Raw genomic sequence first — 18,583 nt, forward strand, 5'->3', positions numbered from 1 at the left:
GACTTATTTCCCCCCACTGTGTGTGTGTGGGGAGATTACATGGACCGTGGGTAGGTGGGGTGGAACTTAAAAAGGGTATCTTTGTACATTAACAATGTTTCCAATAGAAAAAAACGAAACTTCAACAAGCTCCAGGAAAACAGACACAACACCTCCATCAGAACCGCCTCAGAGTAAAACAACAAACTCTCCACCTGCATCATCCTCAACAACACTGGAACAAGATAAACAGCAAACACAGCAGCAAGGCTCTAGGTGCCAAAATTTTGAAACCCGAAGCGCGAGCCGATGCATGAGCTCTTAGCGAACGCATGCTTTTGGGGCTTCAGTGACATTGACTTTGTTTACTTTCTACATGTGCTTTTGTTATGGTTTTTGTCCTGTCTCCACCCCTGTATTGTCATTAGTTGTTTCCCATAGGTGTGACATCATTGTTTTGTGTTTCACCCCTGATTACGTTTGGCATTTAACCCCCTTGTGTCTCTTTGTACCTTGAGTAGTATTTAGTGTTATCTCCTTACCAAGCGGTTGTTTCTTGTTTCTGGTTTTTTATTCATGTTTATTGACCTTGTTTCTTGTTTCACGTTTCTGATTCTAGCCCTGCCCAGTTTATGCCTGTTTGTAGATCGCCTGACCCATTGCCCGTTATTTCGACCACACTACTGTCTCATGATTTGGATTTGTCTGCCTGACCTTCCCAAATAATAATCGTTAACTGCACTTGCATCTGTCCTCACCTTCATAACATTTAAGACGTGACACATATAAAGTGCTGGATGGATGAAAATGTCCTCCAGCGAAATGAGAAAAAGACTGAAGCAATCCTGTTTGGTCCTTCACATTTGATAGAAAAAATACACACAATATAGTGTAACACACACAGTAGGTAGGAACTGGGCTGAGAAACAAGAGATTAGGGGGTTGAGTCCAGCTGATGATGATCCACTACTGACCCTGTGTGTTTAAGTAAAACTCTTAATGACAAACTGGACAATTCCTTCAACCTCATGACAAACAAATAAACAAACAAACAATTATCTGCTTGTTGCATGTACCAATTCTCAAATAATCCCAAAACGTATTTTCCATATGAACTAATTATATGGAAATTTAATTGAATAAATTAATTTCCATATTCATTAATAATCATTCATTCTTATTAATACAGTACATGTTTTCATTAATGACTGTGAGCATGCTTTACTCCAGTGTCATGTGCCATATTACTAACAGTGATAAAAACAGTCATTAGTTTTAATAAGTTTTCTCTTTTCAGTAGGAAGAAGAGAAACTTCAACACACTCGAGGAAAACAGACACAACACGTCCATCAGAACCGCCTCAGAGTACAACAACAAACTCTCCACCTGCATCATCCTCAACAACACTGGAACAAGATAAACAGCAAACACACAGCAGCCTCCCTCTAGGTGCCAAAACTTTTCATCAGCAATGGAAAAAACACATCTGTATTATTACATTCATTAATATTTTGGTGTGTTTTATTACACAGTTTTCGGCATTCTGGCGGGTTTATTGTTGGTGATACCCGGAGTAGTGGTATTTATTTGTTGGAAACGCAAAGGTACAACGCATGCGTACACACACACTCAAACACACACACACACACACACACACTCACACTCACACACTCACACACACAAACACAAAACAGATTCTGAGATTGATGAACTGAAACCTGTAGAAGCAGCAGCACTTCTGTAAGTGTCTCTGGATAAGGAAAATGAAATTGTGTAGTTTCCACTAGAGGTGTGATTTCTGAGGTCTTTTCTCTTTAGGAGGAAGATGTGGAGAGAACGTGATCACTGAAGGACGTCCGGACTGTAAGAGAAAGCGGAAGGATCAGGTTAGTGTACATGCAGGCCTGAGCTCAGCTGCATTTTTATTATTATCTTTAAGTCTTTGAGCCAGAAGATAAATGACTGAAAAGGAACTATAAAATTTCATCAAATTCTCCTCGTCCATCAGAGTCCTACTGTATTCTTAATTTAATCTCCATTTCATTCTGCATGGCTTCTACAATAACAGTTATAGCAGATTTGTTTCTACCTTTAGAGATTTAGTTGTATTTGTGATACTCTGCAGGTAACACACATGAACCACACATGCTTTCACTGAACAGTGAGTTATAGGAAAATATCTTCTGCTGCTTCTATCAGAACAACACATGGTGTAAAGAAAGAAGTCAGATTTGGAGATTTACGTCGTCAAAAAGCTTTTTTCAGCAGTAAAAGCCATAGAATTTATATGTGTGATATATGTATAATTTTCATGTTCTGACTTTTCTCAGATTGGGTCTGATGTCACTGTATTTACTACTGTTATTTACACTTACTACTCTACTGACCCACATTAACACAGCCGGAGCAGCAGATCATCACTGGACAGAAAACTGAATATAGCAGCATTATAACAAACTAATCCAGAGTAAATATAGACACATGCTCAGATATTATAGAATAATCCTGAAAACATATATTAAATACACATTATGGGCAGCACGGGATTCACAATATTGACTTTTTGAGATTTTTATACATTTTACAATTAAATATCAGATTCAGGCATAAACATGTGTGTTACATTTACTTATGTTAGCTAAGTGTATTGTTCTGCATTCATTGTTTATCATTAATTGCTGATGGATAATCTCGCTAATTATATTTTGAGTGTACGTGTCATTTTATATCTTATGTGTTCCATACTTATATCAGGTTAAGAAATGAAAGCTCTAGAAGGCTGTTGTCATCATGCTGTTTTGTGTAAGAAGACTGCTATAGAAGTTCTTGTTTGTGACTTTTAATGACTTTGGGTAAAAATAAAAGAAGGAGGATTGTTGAATCTGACTGAACAGAATGTGTTTCTAATCTAGCTTTTGTAAAATTTTCATAATAGTCCTTATAGATTGTTACAGGTTTTTTTTTTTTTAACAATATTGAGGTAATTTTTTTTCAAAGCTCACACAGTTAGCACAGCAGCGGTCTCAGTGGACTGAACTATGGATCAGTTTTTATTGCTTTGAGACAAAAGGCATTGAATAAGTTCATCATTCAATATTCATGAATTCTTTTTTCACACAAATTCAACTTCCAGCAAATCTCTGTGTATCTACTGCACATGTTTCCAACCTGTTGTGTACAGTTTATAAAATAAACAAAACAGAATATTTTTAAATATATTCAAAATCAAATAGTAAAAAACTTAATAAATGAATAAATAATCAGTCAGTCAATCACAGTTTATTTCCTAATTTAGCTGTAGACCTACTCACTTTGTTTTTTCTATACATAAGAGGACATGTTTGGATCGATGGGCAGCACAGTGGTACAGCAGGTAGCATTACTCCCTCACAGCTTCAGGGTCCCCAGTTCAATCCTGAGCTCAGGTTACTGTCTGTGTGGAGTTTCACATGTTCTCCCCATGTCCATGTGGGTTTTCTCTGGGTTCTCCGGTTTCCTTCCACCTCCCAAAAACTTACCAGTGGATTGGCTACACTAAATTGCACCTAAGTGTGAATGAGTGTGTATTCCAGGGTGTATTCCCTCCTTGACCCCAGTGTTCCCAGGACAGGCTCCAGATCCACCGTGACCCACTTTTGGCATAGCTAAATAACCGTGCTGTTCAATCCCCATGTTTACAGGGTTATAAACAGGGTTAGTGTATGGTTTTCACCAGAAGCGTGATATTTCATCATGCACTTCTGGGGAAAAAGGGGAGTTTTCTGCAGTGTGAGGGATATTTATTTTCACTGGGGTGGAAACACTCATCCAGCCTGCTACAAGCCACTTCCTCTTCCCCAGGCCAGTCTAGATTTAGTTTTTCAACTGCCCTACTAATCACCTCAAGCAGCTCTTTAAAGCTTGAGAGCTGCTCTCTGTTTTTGGTGCAATGGCACCTCAACAGAGCCGGACCCGGAAGACAGAGCAAGAGAGAGAGCAGCGCTCGTCTCCGGCTCTTCTTCCAGATCCATACGAGATCCCCAGGACCTGAGCAGACTGGCTGTCTCGGCAGCGGCCGACCCAGACCCTCGAGGCTCTGAAACCCGACTCCCTTCAGCCGAGGAGAGAGGGAGTCACGAGCGGAGCTGCCTAATTGTAAGGCGTTCACAATGCGCAGAGTCAGACTCCTCGAGGGCTGCCCTGGCGTGCTCCACCCCTAAACACTTCACACAGAAAGTGTCCTGATACATTTCCCTGATAAATCATTATCTGATGAGGGAGATTACAGTAGATAGTAGGCTTTCCCAGTCCCTGAATGTTTTCATTTACATCATTTGAATTATTTAAAACATGAAGGCTGGTCATAACGCCATTCACTAAATTCCAGGGGTTTCAGTACAGCGACATAAAATGGGTGTTTCTGGGGGCGTGGCGAAGACGCCCCTTTAAAAAAAAAAAACCTGTTTTTTTCCATTTGTTTTTAATCCTGTAAATGCTAAATTAATTGGTTCTTCAAACTGTCAACTTTGCTCTTTCTGTGCAAATAAAGTTGAGTATGAAAACGTGGATAATTATGAATTTGTTTGTGGCAACAGCAGTGGAAACAATACTGAGGTTAAAAATAAGTTCCACTGCAGATTTTTAGTGTTGCATGTTAGGACACATGATAGAGTTGATGCAAAATCAGTAAGACTTTGAGCTTATTTAAGTGAAACAAGCATTTCATAACAATAGTATTTTTCAAAAACATGAAACCCATGTGATCAGGACAAGTATCTGAAGATGTAGCAGTATGAATGTAAACCCCTGTGATCAGGACAGGTATCTGAAGATGTAGCAGTATGAATGTAAACCCCTGTGATCAGGACAGGTATCTGAAGATGTAGCAGTATGAATGTAAACCCCTGTGATCAGGACAGGTATCTGAAGATGTAGCAGTATGAATGTAAACCCCTGTGATCAGGACAGGTATCTGAAGATGTAGCAGTATGAATGTAAACCCCTGTGATCAGGACAGGTATCTGAAGATATCTGCAGCAAATAGCTTTTCTTCAAACTGTGCATGATCGTCGACCCATGCAGATTCTCAAAATAGGCCACGCCTACCAGATGACGTAATACGTCTTACGCTGTCCTGAAATCGCTGGGGGAAAGTGCCAGCTGATTGTAACTCCAGTTGAAGTGAAAATATCCTGCACATCTTCAATCATAAGCCCCGCCCCCTCACTGTGCTCCTCCTCCCTTCACTTTTCCCCATGGAAACCCCAACTTGCATTCAGATAATAATTCATAATCCGACATTGTAGCTGAGGAGCGGTAACTTCCAGGCTAACGCTTATCGCTGTGTTAATGAGTAGTATGTGAATTTATATTTAGTGAATGAGGACATCCTGTTTTCCAGATCTAATTTACTTTGCACAGATTTGATCGATATCATTAGCTTGTTATCTGTTAAAAGAAATCTCTTCTAATTTATCATTCTGCCACAAACGATGTGATTTAGTCATCATCAGTGAAAGCTTTTTGAAGTGATTTGTTCATTTAGAGGACTAGTCAGTAAGTTTACTCATGAAAATGCTGGCTGTGGATTTAAGGGTTTTTATAGATTAAAAATGTTTTAGCTGTTCTGTTTGCAATGAGTGATCTACTTAGTACTGCTTAGCTGATGTTTATTTATCAAGATGGATATACGGATCATCAGAGGATCATCAGTCAGGTGAGGGGAAGCAGACAGCAGGGACAAAGGTTACATTTGAATGATCTACATTTCACTGCAGAATTTCATTTCCCTACCCCTCAGATAAATCTTTTATAACCTGGACCTTAATCTACAATCAGAAGATCAACAAATTACCCAGATATGGTAAAACTGTCAAAGTGTTAACCCTTTCACACTTAAGTTTAAAATATTCCAACTGGAGCCCGGTGAGAGTTTTACTTTTTTAATGCCACCATTATATTTGAACTGTTGCGTTCAGTTTTGATTCCTTTTTTTTCCAGTTTCATTTTTATTGAACATTTCTGCTGAACATTTCTGCTGAACTAAACATTTCTGCTGAACTAAACATTTCTGCTGAACATTTCTGCTGAACTAAACATTTCTGCTGAACATTTCTGCTGAACATTTCTGCTGAACTAAACATTTCTGCTGAACATTTCTGCTAAACATTTCTGCTGAACATTTCTGCTGAACTAAACATTTCTGCTGAACATTTCTGCTGGACATTTCTGTTGAACATTTCTGCTAAACATTTCTGCTGAACATTTCTGCTAAACATTTCTGCTGAACATTTCTGCTGGACATTTCTGTTGAACATTTCTGCTGAACTAAACATTTCTGCTGGACATTTCTGCTGAACTGAACATTTCTGCTGAACACGTCTACCAAACATGTCTGCTGAACATCACCTTTTTTCTTCTCTCCTCCCCTCCCTTTCCCAAATATTCCATTGAGAAGAAAAAAAAAAAACAAAAACAAACAAAAAACAAAAACAAATTGAGCAACACACAGCAGTAAACATTCACAGTTTTTTTTTCTTTTTATACTAACAAAGGAAAACAAAATTAAAAGTAAACCCACCCCCCGCCCCCCCGGCTCATCATGGCTACCCAATAACTATCGCTGCTTATATAGATATTATAAGACCCAACAACAGGCACAAAAATTTAAGTGGGAAGTGTCTGTAACTCCATAAAGTATATGATAAAGGGATGCCATTTATAAAAAAAACTTGTCCGTACAACCCTTCATCGTATACCTTATTTTCTCGAGTTTTAGAAAAAACATCACGTCCTTTAGCCACTGGGAGATAGATGGGTATTTAGCAGACTTCCAATGCAACAGTAGGGAACGTCTTGCTATAAGGGATATGAAAGCAATAACATCCTTTTGTATCGAGCTCAATGGAACTGAGTCATCAGGAATCCCAAATACAGCAATCAATGGGCAAGGCTTTAAATCTACCCTAAGAATAGTGGACATGATGGTAAAAAAAAAACAGACCAAAAACCATGGTCAGGGCAGAAGAAAAACATATGGCCAAGATGGCAGGGAGAGCCATGGCATTTATCACACTTGTCCTCTACGTCCGGATACATCACAGAAAGTCTCGACTTGGACAGATGGACTCTGTTTAAAACTTTGAACTGTATAAGTCCAAGACGAGCACAAGAAGTGGTAGACTGTACCCTCCCTATAGCACGTTCCCAACACTCCTCGCTTATCTGTACTCCTAACTCCGTTTCCCACGCATTCCTAATTTTGTTACTCGACTCACTACCTAGCGCCAGAATAAAATCATAAATCCTAGAAATCATTCCTCTCTGATGTGGATTGTTTGAAAACAAGCTTTCCCAAGCCTGTTCAGGAGGCGCAGAGGGGAAATCAGGAAAACATCTAGAAACGAAATTCCGAATTTGAAAATACTGAAAAAAATGCGCCACAGGGAGGTCATAAGTGGATGCCAGATTGGCAAAGCTATCAAACACACCATCGGCATACAAATGTCTAACTTGTTTAATACCCTTGTCATACCATACTGAAAATGTGGAGTCCAAACACGATGGAGGAAATAGATGGTTGTTGACCAAAGGACCCAAAGAGGATGCACCTACAAATTTAAAGTGCCGTCTAAATTGATACCAAGTCATAAGTGTGTTGAGGACAACTAGATTATCGATATATAGGGAGAGTTTTGTAGGTAAAGAGGAGTAAAGCAAAGCAGGTAAAGAGGATTCCCTACAAGAAGATATTTCCAATTTACACCAAGAAGATCCAGGAGATTTAACCCAGTAGCAAAGTTTATGAATGTGTGCAGCCCAGTAATAGAATTGAAAATTGGGTAATGCAAGTCCTCCACTCAGTCTACATTTCTGCAATAAAGATTTACTAACCCTTGGTGGCTTCCCACCCCAAATAAATGTACTAATTATCTTATCCAATGAATCGAAGAATGATTTTGGCAGAGAAAGAGGCACTTGCTGGAACAAGAAAAGAAACTTCGGTAATATATTCATTTTGACGACATTGATCCTGCCAATTAGAGAAAGGGGTAAGTTACCCCAACTCTGAATGTTAGATTTAACCTTTGAGATAAGGGGAGTGAAGTTAGCTGATGAAAGATTAGATAAAGAACGTGTCACGTTGATACCTAGGTATTTAAAACCTGATTGACAAAATCGAAACAGTAAATCTGACTGTTGGAGAGAAAATGCTGCAGTACTGACGGGAAAACAGTCACTTTTATCTAAATTTAATTTATAACCAGAGACAACACCGAAGGACTCCAGAACACCCAAGACAGCTGGCATAGAGGCAATAGGATCGGTTACATGCAATAACAAATCATCAGCATATAGCGACAATTTGAATTCTACACCGTGTCGAACTATTCCTTTAAACAAGGGAGAAGATTTCAGTGCAATAGACAGCGGCTCGATAGCGACAGCAAAAAGCAACAGTTTTGATTCCTAAAAAAGTTTACATAGGCAATTTTAGCCCTTTACAGGGCATGCCCCTGGACCCCCTAGAAAATTTTGAAGTACTTCTGTAAAACTCTTTGGGGGCCTGTGCCCCAGAAGTGATCAAACTCTAGAAACACCCTGTCAAGTACTGTCTATATTCACTGGTAGTAGGGGTCCAACTGCCATTTCCCTTAGGTGTGGGGTTTTGTCTCTGTTTTTTGTTGTTGTTGTTGTTTTTGTAATGGTATTTTAAGGAAGTGAATTGTCTTTTGTTTATGTTTTCTGTTTAAGTAAGTTAGTTTCACTTAAACAGCAGGGGTTTTTTTGTTTTGTTTTGTTTTGTTTTGTTTTTTTTGTTTTGGCCTTGGACCACCCTGACCTTTTCCTGGTTTATTTGTGATGTACATATATACACATGTAAGGTGTAGTCCTAAGTATTACTGTGTCTGAAGTAGCCAGGAATAAGACACACAGCTCAAAAGGGTGATATATATTGTGATATTTACATTTACTCCACCTTACATTAGCCCTTAATGAGACAATAAAGGCCTTTTTTTTCTTCTTTCTGCAGAAATTTGGATGTAGATTTAGATCTCTAACGAGCAATTATCTGTAGACCAGCTGTAGTAGCAGCTTTATGGCACAAGATGTCGCTATTTAGCCGCTTAGCCATGGCTCACTACCGTCTACTGGTGTGTTGACTCGGTCCCTCAAGCTTCCTAGGGGTCATCTAATAAATTTAACTTTAGCTGATAAAGTATAGAAACATTAATGCGAGGAGAAACTGTACACATTCAAAATACTTGGAGTAATTTATAATGCATTCATTTGTTTATTCAGGTCAAATTTAATCTAAAGAAAAGGCTACATGCAAGCATTAAGAAAATGATGCCTAAGAAAGATAACAATGCCGATACTAAGAGGTAACATAAAACCACCACATGAGAAAATATCTAAAATTTGGGGGGGTTTTTTTAGAATAAATATTAATACTGCATATAAAAAGTAAATTAGTAAGCACGGTGGCTGAGTGGTTCGCACGTTCGCCTCACACCGCCAGGGTTGGAGTTCGATTCCCACTGTGACTGTGTGTCTGTGCGGAGTTTGCATGTTCTCCCCGTGCTGCGGGGGTTTCCTCCCCCAGTCCAAAGACGTGAATGGCAGGCTGATTGGCGTGTCTAAAGTGTCCGTAGTGTATGAATGGGTGTGAGTGTGTATGTGATTGTGCCCTGTGATGGACTGGCACCCAGTCCAGGGTGTACCCCGCCTTGTGCCCCATGCTTCCTGGGATAGACTCCAGGTTCCCCGTGACCCTGAGAAAGGATAAAGCAGATGAAGATGAGTGAGTGAGTGATAAAAAGTAAATTGAGTCATGGAAAGAGTGATGAAAGAGATCTTCAAAAATAAAAAATGAGACAGCGGTTGTTGTGGTTTCCTGATAATCACACTATTTAACAGAGAGACACTCAGGCAGTGTGAGTGTGTGTGTGTGTGTTGTCACTTTGAGGGACTGGTGTGTGTGCAGAAGAATCAGTAATGATGAAGTGCTTGTATCTTTTGTCTGCTGTGTTTCACGTCGCTGCAGGTGAGTGAAGTTATTTTCTATTTTCTATTACAGAAAGGAGAGAGAATATTAGCCAGTTCTTAGTTCAGCTGCTTTGTGTTTAGTTCATGTGGTTTCTGTCCAGACTGGGTTTACAGTAGGCCGTAGTTCAGCCCTGTTCCTGAACAACCAAATTGTCCAAAGACAGCAGTAATCTTTATACACAAGGTAAACATACACGTCATGCCTTGTGTTCTAATCTCCTTATTTAGACCTGTTCAGCTTTGATCATGTGGATTTTTTCTTCCTGATTAACTTCAGACTAAAATGTACTGATGAAGAGAGGTGGGCGAATATATAAGGAGGAATCTACAGTGAGATTATTTTACATCCCTATAATACTTACAGTGTATGTTTTTACACATTTATTGAATTACATCTCTCACAATCTCTGTCTTAGTGAATGTATCTATAATAACTCATATAAAGTGTAATAGAAAAGTTATTTTCCTGTAACTTGTACGTCACTTCTTCATTCTGGTCTTAGCTATAAATAGATGCGTGTGAATTTCACACCTTTTTCTGCTGTCTCTCTGTCAGTGACCATCTTCACTTCCTGCATCATGCCGTATGTATGTATGTATGTATGTATGTATGTATGTATGTATGTACGTATATAACGAGCGAGAGAGAGATGTTTTTTTTTTTTAATTAGTTGCATGCCTTTATGAATACTGTCTTCACATTTTCAAAACTTACAACAGCGGTCTATGTGGACTGAACTGTGTCACTCTCATTACTTATAAATAAATTGTTGTAAAAGTAAATCAATTAATTTAAATAAAAAACAATAACAGCTAATTTCCAGTTTAGCGTTACACAGCTGTTGTGTTTTTGATTCATTACCATCTATACAAAAGGGGAACTCTGTGGATCTATGAGCAGTGTGGTGATGCAGTGGGTAGCGTTGTCTCCTCACAGCTCCAGGGTCCCCGCTTCAGTCCTGAGCTCGGGCTTCTGTCTGTGTGGAGTTTCTGTGCTTGTTCTCCCCATGTCCATGTGGGTTTCCTCTGGGTTCTCTGGTTTCCTCCCACCTCCTAAAATACACCAGTAGGTGGGCTGACCAAGATAAATTGCCCCTAGTTATAATTGTGTGCATGTGTGCATGTGTGCGTGCGTGCGTGCGTGCGTGCGTGTGTGCATGCGTGCGTGTGTGCATGCGTGCTTGTGTGTGTGCGTGCGTGTGTGCACGCATGCGTGTGCCTTTTGCCTTTTGAGGAGGTTAACAAACTGATCCACCTTACATTGTTCAGTGAAAAACAGAGAATCACATGTAGACACAAGTCATAAAAATAAGCATACATACCAACAGTCAAAAAAATAATTAAAAAGTCAAGTAAAAGCGAACTTAAAAAAGATAAGTAACGTTACAATGATGGACTCCATTGTGATGTGCGAGAGCGATTTTCTTCCTGTTTTCTTCCAAACAAAAAGCTGCATCATAATGACGTAAGCGTGTTCAGGCCCAGAACGTTAAGCACAATGTGAGTGCAGGTCAGCGGGGGGTGGGGGGGGCAGTCGTGCTTGAGCACAGTACAAGACAACCGGGCCTAGTGTGAGTACGCCCTAAATTGAGGGAACAAGTTTATTCAATCAGTTGAGTACAGTCGACTTGTTGGGGTTTTCAGTGTGTTACCTGATATTAGTGTTTTTCAGGTCATTGTGATAGGAATGATAAGGTGCTCCTGTGGGGAGAGAGAGAGAGAGAGAGAGAGAGAGAGAGAGAGAGTGACCTCAGTGTTGAGAAAGGTATGTAACCAAGTATAAAAAAGATTGTAAGGGATGTATGACCGTGTGCTCGTTGAGTGTGGAGTATTACTCAGTATTCTCTGTGCATGGCACAATGTCGGTTAACTGATGCTGAGAGAAAGAGGAAGTAGCCATTCTCCCATCAGCCCCCATGCTGCCCTGGCCACAATCATGTGGTTACTCTGACATGCTGAGACCAGGGGTGTAGCTAGGGCTAATTTTAGTCTAGTGATTACAGCAAGCAAGAACACACACACACACACACACACACACACACACACACACAGAGGTGCTTTAAAGTTTGTGAACCCTTTAGAATTTTCTATATTTCTACATAAATATGACTTAAAACATCATCACATTTTCACACAAGTCCTAAAAGTAGATAAAGAGAACCAATTTAACAAATGAGACAAAAATGTTATACTTGCTCATTTATTTATTGATGAAAATGATCCAATATTACATATCTGTGAGTGGCAAAAGGATGAGTACCTTTGTTTTCAGTATGTGGTGTGACCCCCTTGTGCAGCAATAACTGCAGATAAACGTTTGCAGTAACTGTTGATCAGTCCTGCACATCGGCTTGGAGGAATTTTAGCCCGTTCCTCAGTACAGAACAGCTTCAGCTCTGGGATGTTGGTGGGTTTCCTCACATGAACTGCTTGCTTCAGGTCCTTCCACAACATTTCTATTGGATTAAGGTCACGACTTTGACTTGGCCATTCCAAAATATTAACTATATTCTTCTTTAACCGTTCTTTGGTAGAATGACTCGTGTGTTTAGGGTCATTGTCTTGCTGCATGACCCACTTACTCTTGAGATTCAGGAGATTCAGTTCATGGACAGATGTTCTGACATTTTCCTTTAAAATTTGATGGTATAATTCAGAAGTCATTGTTCCATGAATGATGGCAAGTCGTCCTGGACCAGATGCAGCAAAACAGCCCCAAACCATGATACTACCACCACCATGTTTCACAGATGGGATAAGGTTCTTATGCTGGAATGCAGTGTTTTCCTTTCTCCAAACATAACGCTTCTCATTTAAACCAAAAATTCTATTTTGGTCTCATCTATCCACAAAACATTTTTCCAATAGCCTTCTGGCTTGTCCACGTGATCTTTAGCTGCAAAGGGGCAGCAATCTCCTTTGTTCATGCCATGATACACTTCCACAAACATGTGTTGTGAAGATCAGACTGTGATAGATCCCTGTTCTTTAAATAAAACTGAATGCTCACTCACACCTGATTGCCATCCCATTGATTGAAAACACCTGACTCTAATTTCACCTTCAGAGTACACTGCTAGTCCTAGAGGTTCACATACTTTTCCCATTTTTAATATACTCACTAAAGTCACATGATCTAGTTTAGATTATGATGATGATTTTTATTGTTATTATTATTATTATTATTATTATTATTATTACTCTAAGTGGTTATAGTATTTTTATCAGTTTATAAAAAGTGTCATGTGTCATTTGTATTGAATTGAAAAGGAAGTTTCGTCACGTTGTAATACCTCAGAACAAGTTTGGCTCCTGAAGTCTTCTGTTGTGTTGACTCGGTCCCTCAGGCTTCCTAGGGGTCATCTAACAAACTTCACTTGAGCAACTGAGAAAGAGGCACCTTAGACAGATAACAATAATACTATGAATATGATAAAACCACCACATGAAAAAATATATGAATAAATATTAATACTGCATATACAATGAAATTGAGTCATGGAAAGAGTGATGAAAGAGATTTTCAAAAATGAGAAATGACACAGCAGTTATTTCCTGAAAACCAAAGTATATAAAAGAGAGACACTCCGGTAGTGTGACAGTGTGTGTGTGTGTGTGTGTGTGTGTGTGTGTGTGTGTGTGTGAATGTGTGTGAATGTGTGTGAGCGCGTGTTTCACTGGTGTGTGTGTAGAAGAATCAGTATTTCTATTACAGAAAGGAGAGAGAATATTAGTAAAATGATCAAATATTTATCATTCAGAGTTTTAATTAAGAACAACTTTACTTACTTGTTATAATATTAATAGGACCAACAGATCTACAGTGAGATTATTTTACATCCCTATAATACTTACAGTGTATGTTTTTACACATTTACTGAATTACATCTCTCACAATCTCTGTCTTAGTGAATGTATCTATAATAACTCATATAAACTGTAATAGAAAAGTTCTTTTCCTGTAACTTGTAACTGTCACGTCTTCATTCTGGTCGTAGCTGTAAATAGAGGCGTGTGAATTTCACACCTTTTTCTGCTGTCTCTCTGTCAGTGACCATCTTCACTTCCTGCATTACGCCTTATTTACTGTTATTTTTAAATACTAGTTAAATGCATTTGTCAGTACTGTGTTCACATTTAAAAAAAAAAAGTTTTACAGAAGTGAACATAGTATTGAGAAATGTGTATAAATAATTGCGTCGGCTCTTTTTAAGTATTAAAGCTTGGTTAAACAGGACTTGTTTAACAATACCCGAATAAATTGTTAACTTGTTGAAGGTTTAAACAAGAAAACAGTTGTCACAGCGTTTGAAACCTTTTTTATGATCTCCATCATGCCTTAGCCGGCCAAGCTAACGGCAACGAATTTACCTCATTCTGTTAACCCCGCCCACTTTACATTACTAATTCAGTTCACTTTCCTGATCTGCGTTTTGCCGTGTAGTAGGTTCAAGATTTTGGAATTAAATGTATTGAAGTATTTTTCTTAAAATTTCATTGTGAAATGTTGTACTTCATATTGTATTCAGTAGATTGTGAGTTTTTGTATGTTTGTTTCTGTAGGCTGTTCTCTCTCTGCTGATAATAATCTGAGAGAAATCACACGACACAAAGGTGGTTCAGTGCTGTTCCCCTGCTCCTGCTCTGACCTGAACACCAAACCTCAGAAATTCACCTGGGAGAGCGACAGAACAGGACGTCTGACAGAAGTGTTAAATGATGAACACTACCGTGGCAGACTTCAGCTGTTTAATCACATTTCTCCTGCTAATCTGTCTCTGTTCATATCTGACCTGAGAGAAGAGGATCAGGGAGTCTACAGGTGCAGCACTGAGAAGGAACACAGAGACATCAGTCTTTATGTTAAAGGTAAAGTATTTAAATACACAATAAAAGTTGATATTCAGTGAAAACAGACTTGATCAGTGTTCAAATGAATTATAGTTAAATATGTAACAAAAAAGTTTACTCCATTTACCAGGGTTTAGGGTTTTAGGTCATTTTGTCAAAATCAAGTTATAAATAGCAATAAATACCGATTATGGGTATCAGACTGACCTGAACATTGGAGTGCTATCAGATTGGATTTGAGTCTAATCTATGATTTATTTTGGTAACACTGCAGTGTTTATAAATATAGACTAATTTTATATATAAGTAGATTGTCTCTTTGTTTCATTAGCATTATGAATTAAGTGAACAACCATAAAATAATGTTAATATGACATGAAACGTTAAAACCAAACTCACTGTAAGTAAGTCAACCTGGAAAGCATCATAACACCATTTAATGTCCACAGCAGAGCTTCCTGGGTGTATAATAAATATAGATTGATAAAATATAGAAAAATATATATAATAAAGTAAATTTTCTCTTTGCACAAAATGACATCATTTATTAACACTTGGAAGGGTTTCATTAGCATTATGTGAACTACTATAAAAATGTACAAATCATATTCTGGTGAAGGTAAGATGATTATCTTCATTCTGTTTACAAATATATTGTATCTAAATCCAAAACACTGCATACAATTATATACAACATCAATATCTGTAAGAGAAGCTACAGGGGCATACAGTTCACAAATCTGTTTCATTAAAATTCAGAACTGTGTTGAAAAACAATGTTTAATGACATTACAACATCTACATTTAAATTGAAGGACGATGTAAACTTCGTCGATTAAGAACTTAGTAAAGAACAGTCCAGTAGTCTGATGCAGCAGGTTTACTGACAGGACCTAATGGGTCATTCCATCTCAAGTGGTCCAATAATTACAAAGTTGGTTGCTCGACTGTTTTTAATTTTCATAATTATTTTTGAGTGATTACTCTATGTATTGGCGTTGCAAAACCAGCAGTTTTTTGTTATACAGCTGTTTAGGGAAACCTCAATATCTCGGCTCAGGATGGTCCTAGCTTCTTGGAACAACAACTGACCTCTAGCGCACATTAAAAGTTCAAATACATAAACATTTTGCACATTCTTGTTCCTTAGAGTTAGAAATGAAGTCCAAGTGTAGTGCTGAAGATTGCTCACAGTTCCACATTTAGGGTCAATTTATAATAAGGGGAAGGGTTCGAGTCTCAGTTTTAATTTTTAGGAGGTACCTAGATAAGTATAGTGTGCATGCAGAACATTTCATTTTTGAGATGAGAAAGTAAGGGGTGAGAAAGTGCCATTTTTTAAAATTCTGTTCGCTTTTGGGTTGAATATCTCTGGTGGGGGACCAGATACAAACCTAAACTATACTTACCTTTGGCAAACGGCATCAGAAACATGATTGCCTTGTTACAGAGCTCGGGGTATTTGGAAGACACATGCAACCAGATCTGAGTCAAAAGTCTTTCTGAAGAAAAAAAAATCAGTTTCTGATTGGCAGGTGCGCTGCCATAGCAACTGCTGCACTGACGGGAAGTGGCCTTTCCTTCAAAAACACAGACACGTTTTCTCGCAGTTGGCTCGGGCCATTCTTTTCCCCTACAGATGAGTTTTGTTTGTGATCGTCTCTATTGTGTTTTGCACGTGAGACATTGTTACTGCTTTCCCCTGTAGGGCCAAACTGAGTCCATTCAAGTGGCTGAAAATGTTTTCCATGTAGACCAATATACAAAGCCAATCACAAATTTGGAATCGATGAAAAATGTTCTGACCTCATCACGTAACTGGAAGAGCTGGGTGAGCACTCTGCTGCGTGAGAGCCACCGGACTTCAGTATGTAGTAAGACCTGGTGGTGTTCACTTCCCATCTCCTCACACAGGAGAAGACTCGTGAATTGGATTATAGTGAGGAAGACTTGCGCAGCATCGGCCTCACTCTCGCTTCCCGTTGACCACCATGATCCAGTGGCAAGACCGAGTCAAGACGACTGAAGATGGCCCCCGGGCGCAGTGATTCATACACATTCATACACCACGGACACTTTGGAGATTGCCAATCCACCTACCATGCATGTCTTTGGACTGGGGGAGGAAACCGGAGTACCCGGAGGAAACCCCCGCAGCACGGGGAGAACATGCAAACTCCGCACACACAGGGCCACGGTGGGAATTCAACCCCCAACCCTGGAGGTGTGAGGCGAACGTGCTAACCACTAAGCCGCCGTGCGCCCCCCATCTCCTCCCACAGAAGGGAAAACAAACGTGCTTGTAATGGACGACTTTTGATGTAATTCACCATTCTGTCAGCATCGTCCAAAACAGTCTTTAAATCCGTGGGCATTCTCTTAGCAGCTGATGCCTCTCTGTGAATGCAGCAATGTATGTGAGTGAGCAGTGGGGCCGAGTCTCTGACCTGCTTCACCAGTCCACTGTGTTGCTCCATCATAGAGCGAGAACCATCAGTGCTGAGTCCAACACACTTTGTCCTGCTGATGTCATTGGAAACCATGAAATTGTTCAAAAAGTCAAACACAGCTTCAGCAGTTACATTTGAATGTAGAGGTCTGCAAAAAAGAAAGTTTCCTCAATTTCTCCATCACACTCATACCTAATGAATGTGAAATTCTGTAAAAACGACGAGCCTGAACTCTGCTAATTAGCTGCTGGAACACATTCTCAGCCAGATCATTGATTTAGCGCTTATTCATGTTGTTAAATTTTGTGGCTTAACTGCATTCTTCCCCAGCATAATGCTGACCATCTGCTTAGCGGCTGCTAAACTCAAGTCTTCACCTATGGCAGTGTTGGGGAGTAGCTTACTAAAAGTAGTGACACTACTAACTTAACTACATTTTTCAGAAGTTTGACAGTAGCTCCAGTACTTTACAAATAGTGTAGCTTTTCCAGTAACAAGTTCAAATGAGTAATGATGTAGTGCGACCAGTCACTACGTATTTTGTCCAGTTATTACGATGGCCTTCACTGCATATCTGCAGTACCTGCTTACTTCACATGAATTAAGAGCCTCAGTGTAGTTCACATGGACAGGAAGAGACCGTCTGATGGACACATAAAGCGACCAACCACAGTTTGTTACGTGATGTATGGGGCGGGGAAATGATTCACACCACGTCCTCGGACTCGGAGTTAAATGAATCCGTGTGAGATGATGTTGTTGGCCAGGACCATTTCTAGAGTTTGATCACTACAGGGGCACGGGCCCCACAAGAACTTTACAAACGTACTTTAAAATGTTTTAAGGGGGTCCAGGGTCAGCGTTTCATTAGTTCAATTTTACATTATAAAGACTGTAAAGGCCTTTGCTAAACTTTTATATAAAACTTTTATAAGGTATCAAAAAAGTTTTATTTATTTACTTTAAACTTTTTTAGGTATCAAAACTGGTTATTGTTTGGTTAAATGACAGACAAACTATATTTTTATACCTTGGAACTCTGTTTTACCATGGTCATTTTTAAACAATTACTAACAACATTAACTTCATCAATGCACGTTTACATTTTATTTGATATTTACTATACCTCATTTCTATTAAAACTCCTGAAATAAACACACATAGATATACACTCTGTTCAAAAAGACAAGAGAAGAAATGATTTTTTGAAATAAAAAGCTGACTTTTGAAATATCCTGTATATACAACAACAAATATATCAACATTATCATTA

This window comes from Ictalurus furcatus, chromosome 2 (assembly GCF_023375685.1).
Source record: "Ictalurus furcatus strain D&B chromosome 2, Billie_1.0, whole genome shotgun sequence".
Lineage (NCBI taxonomy): Eukaryota > Metazoa > Chordata > Actinopteri > Siluriformes > Ictaluridae > Ictalurus > Ictalurus furcatus.